Genomic DNA, 18,566 nt, shown 5'->3' with positions numbered 1-18,566 from the left:
GTTCTTCCAGTGAGAAAAACTATATCAATCCCATACTTCTCCTCAAAGTCAACTACTCTACCATTTTCCTCTCAAGCAATTACCATTTTCTCACATATACCTTCAAAGTGAGTGATAGATGAAGAAGTACAGAGTATGTTTTAAAAGCTATGCCTTTTTTGTAAATGATGCATCCCTGGAATGATTCCTAGCACTTCTTAGTCTTTGTTCAAGACACTGAAAACATATATGCATATCTCCCAATCTCTCCTGGATCCCATTCAAATAAATGCATAATGGCAAATACAAGTACAAAGGCATAAACCTCTAAGAGGCAAAAGAATGAGCTGGAAATTGCCAACAAAAGGGATCCCAATACATTCCTTGGAGGAGAGTGGATAAGAACAAGTTGGCAGTTGAAACAGATGGATAAACCACAGACTAGAATATATTAAGAGGAAACTGGGAAAGATATGAGGGCCAGCCTTCCTGGAAGAACCCTAGAGATACTCTGGGCTCTGAGTCAGTGAGCACAGAAGGGAAGAAGAAAGAAAAAATGGGATTTAACCAAGGAATCTAATTGAAGCTTTATAAACAAAACAGCTGTATTAATCCAACAGCATATTCCTCACAAATCCCTTTGCCCAGAATAGCATTTGTTGGCCTTCTCCAACAAGCAAAAATTAAAATAATAACTAGTGGACTTTTATATTTAAAAAATGCATGCTATGGAAAGAGTAAAGGCTTCTACTTTTATGTATTAGCTTCTCAAAGGAATACCATTTTTAATATTTCCAGGGCTTAGTGCCAGACAGTCAATTCCCAGTTTACCACAAAAGAAAACTTCGCAACTAATGTTCCCTGCTGACCCTGGAATAAAGCTTTCCTCATTAGAAATCCCAGTGAGCCATCAGAAGAGAGGAAACTTGCCTGGAAAACCTGCTTTACACAGTAGCAAAGGAGAAATCCACATCATCTCTCCAGTAAACTTTCTTCAAAAGGCAATGATAACATTAAAAATATCAGAGGAAATTCCAGGCATCCATCCCTCCACAAAAGGTGAGTTATAAACTTGCAAAAAGATGAGGTATGGTAGCATATGTCTTTAAACCTAGCACTCAGGAGACGGAGACAGGTGGATCTCTGTGAGTTCAAAGCTAGTTTGTTCTACATAGCTAGTTCTAGAGCAACCAGGAGCTACGTAGTTAGACCTTGCTTGCAAAAAAAAAAAAAAAAAAAAAACCTGGAAAAAAAATCTGTCAAAGTCTTTGTTACCAAACTCTGGAATCTTATCAAAGGCTTACAACAGCCATGAATGGTATGAGAAGAAACAAATGACTAAAATGTGGTAAGAGAGGGATAATTGTCTGCCTGCTATCATTCCTCCAATCTACATTTTAGCCAAAGATCTAATCATAACAGCTTGAACTTCTGGTACATGTTTTCAGTACCAGGCAGAGCAATACAAAACTTCTACTCACAAAATTATGGCTGCTCATTTCTACATTGTAATAGTCAACTTTTTATCACAAAATACCCAAGAAAATCAACATAAAGGAGAAGATATTCACTTGGCCCACAGCTTTAGACATCTTCATCCATGATTTCTTAGCCTCATTGTTTGGAAGTCTGAAGAAAGATATGTACAGAAAGAAACATGTTTAATGGGGAATAGCATCTCTAGATTCAAAACAGTACAAGAGTACTGGTTGACATGCACAGTTTTCCTTACATAATAAATAAGCAGGCACTAGAGGCCAGTCTTTCAATTTCAAACATTGTGATTCTTAGTCCAGTTTCCAGACCTGAGCCAATTTTCAGTCCACATCTCACTGACTAAAAAGATGGCCCCTGTCTTAGTTAGGGCTTCTATTGCTGCGAAGAGACACCATGACTATAACACGAATCTTAAAAGGTCTTATAAATAAAGAACCTGGAGTCAGATATTGAGGTAAAAGCTGAAAGAAACAGAACAAGCCACAGCCAATCTCACCTCACCAACTCTTCAGCTGATCTTGTTTCCTCAGACTGAAAACCTCTGAGTCCTCACCCGAATGGATCTCAGCTGAACTGCTGCTAAAAAGCCTAAAAGCTTAAAAAGGCCCTAGTTCCTGGTCCTCATGCCTTATATACCTTTCTGCTTCCTGCCATCGCTTCCTGGTATTAAAGGCGTGTGTCTTTCCCAAGCAAGACATGAGATCTCAAGTCCTGGGATTAAAGGGGTGTGCCACCACTGTCTGGCTCTGTTTCCAGTATAGCCTTGAACTCAGAGATGCAGATGGATCTCTGCCTCCTGAGTGATAGGATTAAAGGCGTGTGCCATCACTGTCTGGCCTTTATGTCTAATCTAGTGGCTGTTCTGTTCTCTGACCCCAGATAAGTTTTATTAGGGTACAAAATATATTGGGGCACACAATATATCACCACACTATGACCACAACAACTCTTACAAAGAAAACATTTAATTGTGGTGGCTTACAGTGCAGAGCTTTAGTCCACTATCATCATGGTGGGACATGGTAGTGTATAGGCAGACATGGTGCTGGAAAGGTAGCTGCTGTATGTTGATATGCAGGCAACAGGAAGTAGACTGTCTCACTGGGCATGGCTTGAGTATATATGAGACCTCAAAGCCCACCTTCACAGTGACATACTTCCTCCAACAAGACCACACCTACTCCAACAAGACCATACCTCCTAATAGTGTCACTCCCTTTGGGGGCCATTTTCTTTCAAATCACTACAGTGCCCATGGGAAGAATCCCAAAATATCCTAGTTCTGACCAAAAACAGGATTCACAATCATGTACTTGAGTAAAGCTACTGTATTATCAGTATTCCATTACAGTAACAAAACACCTGAGGTAAATAATTTATAAGGAGAAACAAAATATTTGGCTTACAGTTTCAGAAGTTTCAGTATAGGCCCATCCAAAAGCAAAGAAAGGTTCTGGAAGTCAAACCACACCCTCCAAGATCATAACCCCGTTATCTCTTTCTTCCAACTGGGCCTTATCTCTTAAAATTTACATCACATAACAATAGCCCATTGAAATATAAATTTGTCAATGAACTAATCCATTGATGAGGTCAGAATTCTCATGATCCAATCACCTCCCAAAGACCTGCCCTCTCAACACTGCTGCAGTGCAAACAGTACCTTCAACACATGATATCTGGGGGATGTTTTAGGATCAACAATCAAATACAAGAGCTTGTTTCTGTAGAACACGACTCAGGGCATTTTCAGAACTGTAATATCTTCTTGAGCAGCATTTGTCAAAAGTATTTAAACATAAAGGAATTGAATACAAAAGACTGTGTCAAGACACAAAAGTGGAGACAAACAAGAGATAAACCAAGAAGCATGAGAAGGAAGAGCTCTGTGGGCCATAAAGTCCCTTAAAATCAACCAATCAATATGCAGAGTTGTGGAAGCCAATCTCAGTGATACACCTACACAAAACTCCTGCATATAAGGCTCAGGGAACATTGCAGAAGAGGGGGTAGAAAGATTGCAAGAGCCAAGGGATCAGAGAATTTGATTGAGATTATGTCTGCTAGTAACATCAGAAGCTACACCCATAAAGTTTCACCAACAAGGCTGCCCAAGCATGAGCTTAACAAGGAAGATACCAACAAACATGCCAAACTGATGGAGAAAAGCCCAAGAGGCCTCAACCCTACACAAAGAACTAGAGCCAATTGAGTAAAGTTGGGAGCAGGAGAGGTGGTCCTCCCCAGGGAAGAGCACACTAATTGGTTGTTAAGTGCCAAACTGTCAACCCTGAATAACATACATACAAGTGACATTATATGGCCTCAACAGATTGTATTTGAGAATATATATGTATACAAATGCAAGTATGCATGCAGTAACAGTTGATGAAAAGGGAAAGCAGGCAAGTGTTTGGATGGAGGAAAGGAAAGGGGGAAATGTAATTAAAACACAATCTCAAAAATAAACAAAAACAAACAAGCAGCCAGATGTATTGGAGAACTGAGAAAGCCAAGGCTAGATTTATGTGTGGAAAATATTAACTTTAACTTAGGGATGAACTTCGCGTCTCTTCCCATGCATGAAGTGAAGACTGAGGCAGAGTTTTGAACAATGTAGCTAAGCTTTGAAATAACTCCCAAGACAAAGGCAAAGTGTAAAATCAAAGATTTTCTTTCTCTGCCCCTAAGCAGTTCAGGGAAGTCTATCAAAATATTAGCTTCTACTAACTCAATAGACCACCTTCAATAACTATATATACCAAAAATATGAACTTTAAAATGTTTGGAGAAGGCACTAAATAACCCCAACTAAAATAAATATCAAAAAAGTTAACAAAAAGGATGAGCATATGGTCCCTAGAATTATCACATTGAATATTTTATATGCATATTTTCAACAAAAATTATAAGGAATGCAAAGAGACAAGATAATATGGCCGGGCGGTGGTGGCGCACGCTTTTAATCCCAGCACTCGGGAGGCAGAGCCAGGCGGATCTATGTGAGTTCGAGGCCAGCCTGGGCTACCAAGTGAGTTCCAGGAGAGGCGCAAAGCTACACAGAGAAACCCTGTCTCGAAAAACCAAAAAAAAAAAAAAAAGATAATATGGCCAGTTGTCAGGACAATAAGAAATCAATCAAAACTATTTCTCAGGAAATACCAGACAATAGACTTACTAGACAAAGTCTTTAAATTTCTTAAACACACTCAATGAGCCAAAGAAAATCATGGACAAATAGGTAAAGAAAATCAAGAGGATGTCATGTCATCAAACACATAATAACCAATAAGGCAAGAGCAAATATGAAAAACCAATTAGAGATTCCAGAACCGAAAAAGTAACTGAAACAAAAATTTCACTAGAGAAATTTACCAGGCAGAAGAGTCAACGAAAGAACAACAAAAAAATAAATAAATAATTGAAGTGACCCAAGATGAACAACAGAAAGACAATCAGTGAAGAAAAATTAATAGAGCCTAAGAGTATGTGTAAGAGCAGACTGAAACTGTGACTAAATAACAGTCCAACATTCCCACAGAGGCATTCCTGTAATCCTAAACTCAGGAAGCTGAGGCCAAAGGATTTTCACAAATTTAACATAAAGTACATGGCCCTAAACATTGAAGAAACTCAACAAATACCAACTAGAGTAAATTCACGGAAACTTCCACCCTAACACTTTATAATTGAAATTATTGATAGTGAAAGAATTTTGAAATAAGGAAGAAAGAAGTAACTCATCACATATAAGTAATCCTCAAGATGTTCAACAGCCAAATTACCTTCAGAAACATTGAATTTCACAAAGCAATACAACAAAAATTTTATTAAGTACCAAAGTAAAATATTATGTTAACCCAAAATTCTATTTAGTGAAGCTATCCTTCCAAAATTAAGACATTTTCAGATAAACAAAAGCTGTGGGATTTTAATTGCTAGTTACACATACCCTATAAGAAATTAAATGGGTCCTTTACCCTGAAATCAAAGCATTCAAGACAGCAATTTGAAGTCTAATGGAAAAATAATGAATGTGAAATGTCACAATACAAGCACAAATATACTTGTCAAAAACTCATATTGCACACCTTAATATAAATAACCTTATTTCTCAGTATTAGCTAAATAAAACTATGGGAAACTTACTGTTGTAATTTTCATTTGTAATTTCTCTTTCCCTATATTATTTTAAAAACTAATGCATAAAACAATAATTGCAAATGTATGCACACAATGTGTAAGGTAGAGTTTGTTACAATATCAGCAGAAGGGGAAAGATAGAACTGTTTTGCAGCAGAACTTTATTTATAAATTTTGTATTCTGTTTAAGTCAAGGTTGCATTATCTTAATTACAAATCAAGCTTGCCAATTTTTAACATTTAGCATAGTTAGTAAGACAATAACTAAAAAATATACAGTAAAAAGGGGTGTGTATCTCAGTGGTAGAAAGCTTGTATAGGTAGGTGGCTCACAGCCCTGGATTTGATTCCAAGCACTACAAAACCAACCACATAAACAGTAACAAGAAGACAGTTATGCAGTTCTTTACACCTATAGTTCTAGTATTCACACCAGAGCAGGGGGATTATGTACTCAAGGCCAGTTCATAGTGAATTCCAGGTTGTTCTGAGCTATATAGTGAGATTATGCCTTAAAATAGATCATCATTACCAGATAAAGAAATGATAAAGAAATCAAAGTTGTACACTAAAATTACATACAAAATAAGGCAGTGATGAAGAAAATGAAAAAAGACATATCATATAAAAAGCAAATAGCAAAAATAAATAAATAAATAAATAAATAAATAAATAAATGTCTTTATTAATTACTCTAGAAGAAAAAGACAAAATTCTTTCATTGAAAATGGAACATCTTACCCAACTATAAACTATCTAGAAAAGATATACCAGAAACAAAAAGTACATGAAACTAAAACTGACAGAACTGAATAAAGAAATAGGCAGCTTAGCAGAAGGATTTAAAATTTCAGTGTCTGCTTCCAATTATGGATACAAAAAAATTACACAAAAGTAAGAGAATAGCAGTTAATACTACAAACTAATTAACTCTCCCAGATCAATACTCCACAGAAAAACAGTAGAATACATATTTTTCTGAGGACCAAATGGAAAATTACTTAGGATAAACCATATAGTATGTTAAAAAAATTCTGAATAAATTTTAAAATATTGAAACTATTCAAAGCATCTAGGTCCAAAACAATGGAATTTGAAATCAGTTATATACTGAAAATGGGGAAATGAATAAATATATCAAGATTGAACAATACATTCTTTTTTTTAACTTTTATTCTTCTCTCACACATTACATTCTGAACAAAAGAACAGGCCTCCTAGGATATCCACCAAGTATGGCCTAACAAGATACAATAAGACTGGGCACAAACACTCATGTCAGGGCTGGGTGATGCAACCCAGTCGGAGGAAAAGGGTCCCAAGTGTAGGCAAAAGGGTCAGAGACACCGCTACTCCCACTGGTAGGAGTCCCACAAGAGGACCAAGCTACACAATCATAATATATATGCAGAGGACCTAGTATAGACCCATGCAGGCTCCCTGGTTGTCAGTTCAGTCTCTGTGAGCCCCAGGAGCCCTGCTTAGTTGATTCTGTGGGCCATGTTGTTATGGTATCCTCCACCCCTCTGGTTCTTATACCTCTTCCTCTGTGCCCTGTAATTCTATAACTCAGAAGGTAGAGCCAGGAGAACTGGGAGTTTAAGGTCTTCTTCAGCAACATAGTGACCTGTCTCAACATAAGTGGGGAAGGAAGAGGAGAAGGAGAAGTTCCGCAAGAGCCTGAAGTAAATTGGTGGATTCAAAATGTGATTTTGTGAGCTGGGAAGACAGCTCAGTGGACAAAATGCTTGCTCTCCAAGCATCTCCAGCATACACATAAAAAGCCCGGTGCCGTGGTACATGTCTGTAACCCTGTGGGGTAGGAACAGAGACAGGCAGATGGCAAGAACTCATTGGCCACTTAGTCTAGCTCAGTGTATGAGTTCTGGGTTCAGTGAAAGACTCTCAAAACAAGGTGGAGAGCAATTGAAGGAAACACCCAGAGTCCACCATCCACCTCTGGCTTCCACTCATGAACACATATACCATACATACATACACACGATAAACTTGTCTAGACAGACTACGAAAACAGAATATACAAATCACTAAAATCATAAATGAAAGAAACAATATTAACAGTCATAAACAAAAGATGTTCAATGTAACCAGTTACTCAAGAAATACAAATCAAAATCCACGGTGAAATGCCACTTCCCACCTACCCACTGGGTGACTACATAAGGAAGCAAGAAAGAGAGAAAGGAAAGCAGGAAAAAACAGCTGAAAAACAGGTCACGGAAAAATTAGCAACCTTATACATTCCCAACTAGGATGAAAATGCAGCTACTACAGAAAATAGGTGTTTTCTCAGTAACATTCACATAGAATCACCACATGACCCAGTACTTCCCGTGACAGGTATGTGTGCACTCAAGAGAACTGAAAATATGTGTTCACACAAAAACTGGTAAACAATCTTCATTGCAGAATTTTCTATAACAGCATGAACGTTTAAACCATTCAAATCGTCGTCATCTGATGAATGGGTAAGATGTAGGTAAGTATAAAAACTAATGAAGTGCTGACATATGCTACAGCATGGATAAACTTTAAAATGATACACTGGGGCCATGTATTCTATCATCTCATTTATATGAAGTTCTAAAGTAGGCAAATCTATGAGACAGAGAACAAGTTAATGATGAGTTGTGTGATGCTTAGGGAAATGATGAAGTGATTGGGACTACATAACGGATGCAAGGCTGGCTTGTGGAGGTTCTTAAACTACCCTGGGACTAGATATGGATGATAATTGCTTGGCACTCTGAAATGTATGATCACTGAATTATATATTCAAGTAAAACTTTTATTTCATATCTATTATTATTATTATTAACATAATAAGAAACATGTGAGTGACATGATCAAATATAACATTACCAGTAACGGGCAACATTAAGTTTGTGTCTATTTGCATGTATGTGTAGAAGGACAGTGTTTGGAAAGATGAAGGGAACCAGGAAGAAGAGGTAGGGATGAAAAGTAAAGATAATGTTAAGGTGAAAATGGGCATGATATAATGTATGAAGGTGTCATAATGAAACTCATTATTTTGTATGCTGATTTTAAATTAATTAGAAATTGAATTTAAAAAAAGAAAAAAATGGTAAAACAAACTTCTTAGTGTTATTAAAGGTGACTCCATTCCAGCACTTGGAAGGTCAAGGAAGGAGAACTAGTTCAACATCATCCTTAGCTACATATTGAGTTCAAGGCCAGCCTGGGCAACATTTCAATTTAATGAAAAAAAAAAAGGTGACTTCAACATATGCATACAAGAAAGATGATTACATGGGTTTCATTGATTTTGATTTATGTAAATTAGGAAATTTGAAAACCAGCTTTTTTTAAACTTCTCATTTCAATTTACTAACGTTATTCTAGTTATAATCAGCCCAATTTATAAATGAAAGTCTCTTAGACATTTTAAATCTGTAAATATATTTAATTTTCTTTTGAAATACTGTAAATGCTTTTAGCATTCACTGAACAATTAAATAATCTAACTAAATGAGTACTTTAACAAGTCTAGTAATTATAATGAATGAAATGTATAAATACTGGTGAATCTTATCTGTGTAAATATCCAAATGCTACTTAAAATCCCATTTTTTCTCTTACTTTCAAGTCAAAAACATCAGACTTAGTCATAAAGCTAATCTGTACTTTTGTGTGTCAAATTCCCCTGAACATTACAAATGTTTAAATAGTGTTCATGTAATACAAATCACTAATCATTAGAAAACATATTTTCTTCTCTGATTTTGCAATTTTTAAAATCATATCTATCCATTCATTCATACATAAAGTGTGTATATGTGCACGCACACATGTTGGTATACAAGCACACATGCCCCAGTTCAGACCTGGAGGTCAGAAGACAACTTTTCAGAAAGTGGTCTCCTCCTTCCGCCTTTTGAGTCCTGGGGGTTACACTTGGGTCATCAAGTTGGCAGCAAATGCTTTTACCCACTGAGCCATCTTTGTGGCCCTCTTGTCTTTTATAGGAGATAAGGAAGGTACTGTCAGACATTTAAGTTCCAGTTCTACTTTTTTACACATAATGCAACATTTGTTAATAATAATAATAATAATAATCATAATAATAATAATAATGCTTTGAGGAGTTGGAGAGTTGGCTCTGTAGGTAAGATCACTTGCCACGTAAACATAAGGACCTGAGTTTGGATCCCACACTCATGTATCCATAACTCCAGCGCTATGGGGGAAGGCCTTTGTAATTCTCTGGCTAGCAGCCTAGCTCCAAGTCCATGAGAGTTCCTGTGTCAAAGTGATAAGGCAGAGAGTGCCAGAGGATACTCCATATCCTCCTCTGGCCTTCACTAGTGCCTTCAAGCACAGTTGCACACACATACATATGCATATCCTCACAAAAAGAATAAAGCATGCGGTCTTGATTTACCATGGTCTCCTATTCCTTGTTCTCCCTCTCTGTTCTTGATCCAGCTGGGATCTCCCGCTCCCCCAAGTTCTCTTTCCCTTGACCCTTGCCCTTCATTACCCCCACTCATGTCCAGGCTGTTCATGTAGATCTCATCCATTTCTCCGTCATTAGGTGATCCCCATGTCTTTCTTGGGGGCCTGTTTTCTAGGTAGCCTCCCTGGTGATGTGAGTAGCAGTCTAGTCATCCTTGTTCCACATCTAGTATCCTCCTATGAGTGAGTACATACCATGTTTGTCTTTAAGCAAAGTGCTAGAGAGGCCCACAGAAATCCACAAAGATACTCCCAAAATAGACTGCTGGCAATGGTTGAGAGACAGCCTGAACTGACCTACTCTGGTGATGGGATGGCCAAACACCCTAATTGTCGTGCTAGAAACCCCATCCAATGACTGAGGGAACTGGATGCAGAGATCCACAGCTAGGTCCCGGGTGGAGCTCCAGGAGTCCAATTAGCGAGAAAGAGGAGGGTTTATATGAGCAAGAATTGTTGAGACCAAGGTTGGATAAAGCACAGGGACAAATAGCCAAACAAATGGAAACACATGAACTATGAACCAATGGCTGAGGGGCCCCCAACTGGATCAGGCCCTCTGAATGGGTGAGATAGTCAATTGGATTGATCTGTTTGGGAGACATCCAGGCAGTGAGACAGGGTCCTGTGCTAATTGCATGAGTTGGCTGTTTGAAACCTGGGGCTTATGTAGGGTTGTTTGGCTCGGCCTGGGAGAAGGGGACTGGACCTGCCTGGACTGAGTCTACCAGGTTGGTCTCATTCCTCAGGGGAGGCTTTGCCCTGGAGGAGGTGGGAATGGGGGGTGGGGTGGGAGGAAGGGGAGGGGGCGGGAGGGGGGAGAACAAGGGAATCCGTGGCTGATATGTAGAACTGAATTGTATTGTAAAATAAAATTAAATTAAATTTTTAAAAAAAGAATAAAGCATGCTTAAGATTTATGTTTTGGAAAGGAAAGGAGGATTTATAATTTGAATGCCAGATGTGAGGGTCTACATCTTTAATTCCAGCACTCAGGAGATAGAAGCACAAGGATCAGGAGTTCAAGGTCATCCTTGGCTACATAGGAAGTTCAAGGCTAACCTGAGTTATATGGGACCCCATTTCAAAAGAAAATAAGACAATAAATTTTAAGAATGTTCTTTGAAAAACCAAACAATAACAAGCTACTAGAATTCTTAAATGATGTATATGAACGTTGTGTCACCCCAAAGCAGCTATTCCAGGAGCAGTTTCACCTCAGCACAAATGCTGACTTCACCATAGCTGTGTAGATGGAGGCCTCCTTTCAGTTAACTTCCCACAGCCTGTATTCTATAGCACCTCCCAAGACCACGAGGCCATGTGCACTCAGGGCAGAATTGCATACAGCTGACAAAGGGTATGGGAGGAAGTGACTGGCTGAGATCTCAGGTGTGCGTCCTCACCCACTCTTGCCAATGGCCAAAGAAAGGGAAGGGCAAAGCAAAAAATGGAGGGAAGGTAATAAGCACAATTTTAAAAACTAGGAAAACTTTTTTGAGAATGCAGGAAACCCATGTTCCAAACATCAGCAAAGTGAAATAGAACAGATTTTATTCAACTGATGGATTATAAGAAAATGCCATGAAATAGTCACAGAGAGAAAATCCATTTCACTTTAGTACTAGGAGCTATTAGAAGAGGTGAGTAATTTTAGCACATTTACTGGCTTGGCATTTCTTGGCAAATTACATGACTCAACGGTGAACAATGATTATGCTATCATATATATGGTGTTTTATGTACTTTTTCTAATTTTGGAGTTAGCCTACAGACAAGGCATGAAAGCTTTGGTGGTATTTGTAGGGTTGTATTAGTCAAGAGTCACTAGGAAAGCTGAATCATCATCAGTATTATAGAATAAGGTCTTAGTTCTAGGACTGAAACTGCAAAATTGTGGAAGAGGTTGGCAAAGTAACAATCACAAAAAGTTTGAGTATCAGCAGTAAGCCACTATCCCGTCCCACACATCCAGCTGCTAGAACGCAGGAGGTTCGATTTCTGATGGAGAAGTCTGCAGACAGCTTTCCATTGCAACTGGTATTATGTTTGAGATAGGATTGACAGATTTAATCTCACTCATTCATACATAAACACATACATACATACATACATGCACACACCTATATGTATATGTACACTGATTCAAAGTAAATGTATATAATACCTATATAAAACATACACATACATATATGTAAAGTATCTGAAAGTCAAATTTAACTGAGTATCCTTCATTCCATCTCAAGACATCTCACTACCTGGGATCTCTGGTTCTCAGTCAGCAAGGCTAGCAATTCAGAGGAGTCAGAATCAGAGTGTATAGAAACTATGATGAGTTGGAGCCCACAGGAAGCTGCATCTGGCTCTAACTGAATGTTGCAATAACATGCAGAGGTGAGATAGCTGCTTTATTTCTGCTTTCTAAATCTCATGAGCATGCCTGCTTCGTTGCTTCATGTCATAGAATGAAAAAGGATCTTGAAATTATCAACTGATTTTTTTTAATTTTTATTTTTAGTTTGCAATACAATTCAGTTCTACTTATCAGCCACGGATTCCTTTGTTCTCCCCCCTCCTGCCCCCCTACCCTTCCCCCCACCCCACTCCCCATTCCCATCTCCTCCAGGGCAAAGCCTCCCCCAAGGACTGAGATCAACCTGGTAGACTCAGTCCAGGCAGGTCCAGTCCCCTCCTCCCAGACCGAGCCAAGCGACCCTGCATAGTCCCCAGGTTTCAAACAGCCAACTCATGCAATTAGCACAGGACCCGGTCCCACTGCCTGGATGCCTCCCAAACAGATTAAGCCAATCAACTGTCTCACCCATTCAGAGGGCCTGATCCAGTTGGTGACCCCTCAGCCATTGGTTCACAGTTCATGTGTTTCCATTTGTTTGGCTATTTGTCTGTGATTTATCCAACCTTGGTCTCAACGATTCTTGCTCATATAAACCCTCCTCTTTCTCGATAATTGGACTCCCAGAGATCCACCCAGGGCCTAGCCATGGATCTCTGCATCCAGATCCCTCAGTCATTGGATGGGGTTTCTAGCACGACAATTAGGGTGTTTGGCCATCCCATCACCAGAGTAGGTCAGTTCAGGCTGTCTCTCGACCATTGCCAGCAGTCTGTTGTGGGGGTATCTTTTTGGATTTCTGTGGGCCTCTCCAGCACTTTGCTTCTTCCTATTCTCATGTGGTCTTCATTTACCATGCTCTCCTATTCCTTGTTCTCCCTCTCTGATCAACTGATTTTTTAACTATGAAGCATTGAAGCCTATTTTTAGTGTTTAAATCATATGAATTGTATCACCAGATAACCCAATAGTAAACTGGCCTTTATGAAACTATAGAAATGAAACAATTACAAAAAAACCATGGGATTTTCCAAGCAGTGGTGGCACATGCCTTTAATCCCAGTACTCAAGAGGCAGAAGCAGGAAGATCTCTGGGTTCAAGATCATGCTGGTCTACAAAGTGAGTTCCAGGACAACCAGGGCTACACAGAGAAACCCTGTCTTGAAAAAAAAAAAACAAATCTTGATAGAATTAGGAAAGGAGAGGTTGTATATCTGTGGCAATTGGATTCAGTTCGTAGCATAGCTTAAATTAAGCATGGTAGGACACATCTATAACCTGGAGTTGGAGACAAGGTGATCAGAAGTTTGAGGTCATTCTTGTCTACATTGCAAGCTGTCTTTTTTTTTTTTTTTTTTTTTTTGGTTTTTTGAGACAGGGTTTCTCTGTGTAGCTTTGGCGCCTTTCCTGGAATTCACTCTGTAGACCAGGCTGTCCTTGAACTCACAGAGATCCGCCTGCCTCTGCCTCCCGAGTGCTGGCATTAAAGGCATGCACCACCACCACCTGGCATGAAACCTTGTCTTAAACACATATTCGTAGATCTATAAAATGAAGAAACATTCAGAAAACATATATATGTACATATATACATATAGATATATATATGAACTTTAACAAATTGAAAGCTGAATAGCAAGAATAAAAGTACATACCTACATGCAGAAGAAAAATAAATCTGAAAGATAATGTTGAAGAAATTAAAGCAATAAGAGAAAAACTAAGCTCTGGCCAGTGATAGCTGAGTGAATTATATCCCCTGAGAAGGAATTTGGCAGACCTCCCTCTCCATTACTCTTTCCTATGGCTGGAAAAAGTAGTGACTATCAATTTTAGAAATAGACAGCACCCAAAGGTAAGAGTCACAAAGCTTTTTCTGTGAAAGATCAGAGAAATATTTTGACCTCTGTGGACAATAAAGCCTTTGTCATAAGTACTTAATGCTATTCCTGTAGTTCAAAAGTAGTCTTAGATAATATGGAAACAAATGAGTATGTCAATGTTCCAATCAACCTTTTTATGGACAGAGATTATATTTTTTTTCATGTGACACTAAATAGTCTCCCTTTGGGGGTTATTTAAAATATAACAACCAGTCCTAGCTTATGGTCATAAAAAATCAAGTGGTGGCCAATATTTGGCCTAAAAACTGTAATTTGCAGAATAGTGCCATTAGGCAGTCGTTTCTCAACCTGTGGGTCATGACAACCAAAGAGCATCAGAAAACACAGGTGTTTACATTATAGTCCCTAACAGTAGCAAAATTACAGTTGTGATGGAGCAACAAAAATAAAGTTATGGTTGGGGGTCACTACAATATGAGAAACTGTATTAAAGGGTCAAAGCATTAGGAAGGTTGAGAAGCACTGACCTAAGGTATGTCGGAGAAATAAGATGTGATCTGGTTTTCTGGGGCTCTCAACTGCTCTAAGAGAGAAAAACACTTGTAGATTGTTTAGCCCAGTGAATTTTGTCTCTCTATTATATTGACTTAGTCTAGTACCTATCTATTACAAGGAACCACTAAAAATTCTCAGATGAACTGACATTGCAAATTTTTTAGTGCATTTAGGTTCAATGGAAGAAGAGAGAACACATATTCTATCTACAACTTGTAAGAACCCTAGAGATTCTCTTCTATGTGTGTGTACATAAGGAGACCATAAGAATGCTCACTGATGAATTTATTATATTAACAAAATCTGGGAGCACTAAATGATAATCAACAGGAGGGTAGATTAATTAATGGTGACAGATTCATTCAATCCAAGAAGTAAAATAAACTATGTCAACATGAGAAATTTTACAACTAGAAAGTTGTAAATAGAAAAAAAAGTTACAAAACAAAACAAAAAAACCAAGATAGTGCCACTTATGTGAAGCTTTAAATCACAAAAGCAATTTGAAATATCATTTATTGGCATATATACATTAAAGTAATCCATATGCCCATGAAATTATTAAACACCAAATTCAGGATAGTAGTTTGTTTGTTTGTTTGTTTTTCGGTTTCTCGAGATAGGGTCTCAACTGTGTAGCGTTGGCTGTCCTGTAACTCACTCTGTGGACCAGGCTGGCCTTGATCTCAGAGATCTGCCTGTCTCTGCCTCCAGAGTGCTAGGATTAAAGGTGTGCACCACCACTGGCCAGGACAGTGTTTTTCAGTGGAGTGAGAAAGAGAAAGGGTGTTAGGATCCTGGAATGGCACAAATGTTACTTTCAAATTTAAGTATTTGTTGAATATGCAAATATATGCATCAAAGGTCCTAATATTTATAATTTTTCTGTTACTTCTTAAGGTTTACATTCATGAAGATTTCCCATCTAATTATGAGCTAACATAAGCACAGTAATAAAATCACTGATGTACCCCTTGTTTGTATTTTAAATACAGTTTCTAGGGTGAATAACTCAGAATGGAAAAACAGGCATTTCTCTTATTAGTAAGGCTTTCAATAAAATTAATGCATTAGAATATATGGTTGGCATCACACAGCCTTCCACAGGTTATTAGCAGACAATAAGCCCTGCCATCAGGAGCTGGAGCTCTAATAGGAGGTAGAGTGCTGCTTGAACTGCATCTGCTCTAGGTGCAGTGAACTCCAGGAGTTTCATTACAGCAACAATAAATGACAAATGATAATAGTGATGAAGATACAAAGGAAACAAAAACATAACAAAATGAGAGAGAAGAGCAACTTACTCTCAAACCAAAGCTAACTGTAATCAAAAGCTGAATTTTCTCAATAAGATGCAGGTTTTCTAATTGTATATTTACCATTGTGTTTTCAATTATTCTTTCACTAAATTAAAAAAATCCTATAGGAAACAACCCCAAAATACCCATTAACAAAAACGTGGATAGAAAATTGCAATATATTTATAAAATGAAATGCTATATGTCAATAAAAAGAATGTACTGCAGAAATGTATAAGAAAATGAACAAATTTCAAAAAACATTATGCTAAATAAAATAAGCCAGACATAGAGGAGTACACACTGTTTAATTTCACTTATATGAGGTCTATTAAGGGAAACTAAGCTATAGTCACATAAATCAGAACACCAGTTTTTAATTCCATTTATATGAAGTCTATTAAAAGAAACTAAGCTATAGTCACATATGTTGCTGGAGAATTTCTCTCCAGCTCCCACCATCAAGTCCCACCAGTCTCAGAGCCCACTTATAAAATAAACACACAGACTCTTACATTATTTAAACTGCTTGGCCATTAGCTCAGGCCTGTTATTGTCTAGCTCTTACTCTTATATTTAGCCCATTTCTATTAATCTTTACTTTGCCACATGGCTCATGGCTTACCGGTACCTTACATCTTCCTTGTCCTGATGGCGGCTGGCAGTCTCCTTCTCTCCGCCTTCCACTTCCCAGAATTCTTTTCCTTGTCCCGCCTATACTTCCTGCCTAGCCAATGGCCAATCAGTGATTTATTTACTGACCAATCAGCAACACACTTGACATACAGACCATCCCACAGCACTTCCCCTTTTCTTTTCTTAAAAAGGAAGGTTTTAACTTTAACATAGTAAAATTGCATATAACAAAACAATTATCAAGCAAGAATTACAGTTACAATATTAAAGAAGAGATCCTATCTCTTATATTTGTAAGTTTAAGGTTTTATATCTAACTTATCTTTTATTATAACTAAGGAAAATTGTAAGTATCTAGTCTTTAACCACATCAAAGACCTCAGAAGGATATATTACTACCTGAGAAATGGAGAAGGATGCAAGCAACTTTTGGGAGTCTTGCAGGGTAGACAGAGACAGCTGAGCCTGGACAGTCATGCAAAGTTTTCTTGTAAAGTTGGGACATCTGTCTTCAGCCCACAGGCCTAGAGTCTCTTATTCATTTTTCTCTGTGTCCTGTAGAATGTCTGGCAGTTTTCTCTGCAAAGCAGGAACCTGAAGGACCATTTTGTCAAGCAAAGTTCAGTGGTCACCTTTGTATGGGTCCTGCATGTCCAGTTGATCAAGCAGTCCAGGCAAGAACAGTTTCTTGCCCAAATGGCTATTTTTGTCAAGGTGAAGATAAACTCCGTATGGAGTGTCTTCGATGCCCATCCTCCTCTCTGAAGTAAATCGGTGCTGTCAGGAGCAGACATGTCTCACTGTCCAGAAAGTCTAAATTTTTAAAACATTTTAAATGCCATATTCTGTAGGTCTTTGAAGTGTTTGAAGACTACCTATCTATCTGAAATATAACTATGTATACCTAAAAGACTTAACTAACATGGCTACAAATATGATTATCATAGATGACTAATTATTAATCTATTTTTTAATTATCCATTACAATTTTAAATGAGTTACATAAACATAATACCTCAAACAAGAATAGAAATATATATACAGTATAACAAAATTAAGTTTAAATTTGTATCAATAAACTAAAATCTATAGCAATGTAAAACATTTTAAACAAGTTGTTATTCTTTAAAAGTAGGTTCATTAATCTACCCTTTCATCCTATCATATCTAAACTATCCCCTTTTTTTCTTTAGATAGATAGAGCCCGGCTAGCTCAGTCGGTAGAGCATGAGACTCTTAATCTCAGGGTCGTGGGTTCGTGCCCCACGTTGGGCGCCATTTGTTGCTGGAGAATTTCTCTCCAGCTCCCACCACCAAGTCCCGCCAGTCTCAGAGCCCACTTATAAAATAAACACACAGACTCTTACATTATTTAAACTGCTTGGCCATTAGCTCAGGCCTGTTATTGTCTAGCTCTTACTCTTATATTTAGCCCATTTCTATTAATCTTTACTTTGCCACATGGCTTGTGGCTTACCGGTACTTTACATCTTCCTTCTCCTGATGGCGGCTGGCAGTGTCTCTCTCTCAGCCTTCCACTTCCCAGAATTCTTTTCCTTGTCCCGCCTATACTTCCTGCCTAGCCAATGGCCAATCAGTGATTTATTTACTGACCAATCAGCAACACACTTGACATACAGACCATCCCACAGCACTTCCCCTTTTTTTTTCTTAAAAAGGAAGGTTTTAACTTTAACATAGTAAAATTACATATAACAAAACAATTATCAAGCAAGAATTACAGTTACAATATTAAAGAA

General features: G+C 38.0%; 1 non-coding gene across 1 annotated transcript; it reads left to right on the top strand.

Moving 5' to 3' along the window:
* Positions 1 to 18,008: 18,008 nt before the first annotated feature.
* On the top strand, positions 18,009 to 18,081 carry Trnak-cuu (transfer RNA lysine (anticodon CUU)). The gene has a single exon. It is a non-coding gene; the product is annotated as a tRNA-Lys (tRNA).
* Positions 18,082 to 18,566: the final 485 nt, after the last annotated feature.

Source organism: Peromyscus eremicus, chromosome X (genome assembly GCF_949786415.1).
Source record: "Peromyscus eremicus chromosome X, PerEre_H2_v1, whole genome shotgun sequence".
In the NCBI taxonomy this organism is placed as follows: domain Eukaryota; kingdom Metazoa; phylum Chordata; class Mammalia; order Rodentia; family Cricetidae; genus Peromyscus; species Peromyscus eremicus.
This window is presented reverse-complemented; position numbering and strand designations above follow the sequence as displayed.